This window comes from Bufo bufo, chromosome 10 (assembly GCF_905171765.1).
Source record: "Bufo bufo chromosome 10, aBufBuf1.1, whole genome shotgun sequence".
Classification (NCBI taxonomy): domain Eukaryota; kingdom Metazoa; phylum Chordata; class Amphibia; order Anura; family Bufonidae; genus Bufo; species Bufo bufo.
Window position 1 is genome coordinate 14,349,887 of NC_053398.1, and position 2,030 is coordinate 14,351,916.

A 2,030-nucleotide genomic window follows, 5' to 3' on the forward strand; every position below is an offset into this window, starting at 1 on the left:
TGTCTTTTCCTTTTTGCCCAAAATTCTACTTAAGTCTTGAAAACACTGTGGTTCTAGTGTCAGGCCGAATCATATCATATGCTCATTGTGAAGCTATGGGATTAGTTTGTAAAGCCTATAATGAGGGTGAGGATGTCGTGAAGATCTTTTCAGAAAACTTTTGAAATATCATAGAGATGAATTAATAGTCACCTCCATAGGGAAGGAGCCAGTAGCATTCATCTGAGCACTATGCCCTATTGGTTCTGATTGTGGTTCTTCTTAGCTGATCTCGGAGCTTAATTTATGGGATGATATAAAATCTATGAGTTTGAGGACGGCTTGTGCAGCTCTGGGAGCAGAGCCAACCAGAATCAAAGGGGTATAGCTACTGCCCCTTTATCATGAAATGAAAGTTATGCTTTTAGTTACACTTTTTCCTTTCAATCTTCCTTTATTTTGTGTAGATACAGTGGTCCAGGTGCTAGCAAGGACCATACCATATTTTTAATATGAGGCTAATGGGACCAGTAAGTAAAACAAGGTTTGTGGGGATTAAAATGAGAGTGAGACTGGAGGAAAGTCTCCAGTGTTCAGTTTTGATGGTAAATTCCTTTACTCAGAATCTATCAGCAGTTTTAACCATGCTAAACTGCTGACAGCTCCAAGTAACAGCTGAGGAGAGCAGGACAAACAGACCTTTTCTGGACCCTTCATATTTAGTAGTAGTGTGAATATGAAGTTTTATTCTGCCAGGTTCTGCTCCTGTAGGTGCCCAGGGAGGTGCTTCACCATGCTCTCTGCTTTGAGACCTTCCCCCCTGCTCGGAGTGACAGCTGCAGTGGTCTCCTGGTGGAATGCTACAGCCATCAGTTAGAGATATGAGCAAATGTTTAAAGGGGTTGGCTCATCTCAGACATTGAAGGCATTTTGCTGGGATATGCAATCATGTTAGATAGGTGTGGGTCCCACTTCTCGGACTCACTCCTATCTCCAGAATGGGGCACCAAAAGTGAAGGAGAGCACACCACACATGCCCAGCATGCTTTCCCTTCATAGATATTGGAGCTCCGCTTTCGCTCAGCTATCTTCAGACATCCCATAACGGCAAACAAAGAGTGCACCACACAAGCGCAGCCACTGCTTTTCTCACTGCTATGGGACGGCTGGAAATAGCCAAGCCAGTGCTTTGCTATTTTTGGAACTCCCATAGCGACAATGAAGGCTGGCTGCACATCCGCGGATGCTCTGTTTTCACTTTGGGGCCCCCATTCCCAAGAGGTGGGACCTGCACCTACCTGACATTGATGCCATATCCTAGCGATATGCCACCAATGTCTGAGATGGGAATACCCCTTTAATTAGTTGCTGATACTGTTCAGCTACATGAGCTATTCTTGTTCTGTGGAGAGAACAAGAAAGCAGTAATCCCATATCTCCTCACCTAACTAAGACAGCAAGGTTCCAGTGGGCAATTAGAACATTTTGGAAACAGAACCATATCCTTGTACAATGCTAATTATATAGCACTGGGAAATATGTGAACAATAGCAGTGATGGTTGTTGCTTGCAGTAAACAGTACACAGACCTCTTGTGTTTCCATGTTGCTAAAAATCCGGCAGGGAAAATACAGAAAAGAGAATAAAGAGAAAAAACAGGGACAGGAGTCCAGCTGGTGTGAAGAAAAGAGCTCAATGAGCCAAACGTCTCCTGGGGACAACTGGGAAGTTGGTGGCTCCAACTCTACAAAAGCATCGTTCTTATAATGTTATTTATTTTTTGAAAATTCTCCAAACAACATTATTATATAAGTGTCATTAAATATATTTCAAGCGTCTGACTGCATAATACGTTCCCATTATTTAATGAGGCTTCAATCAACACTAATTGGGAGTAAAAATGAATTCCACCACCACCCGTTGGCTACTTTATTTAGCGGTGGCTTGATAGACAATGAACCGTACCGACCCTGGGTGAGGAATAAGAGGAGTAATGAATGTTTGCGTTTGGTCTGTATGAATTTAATGCATTAAGTATTATGATTTACCTT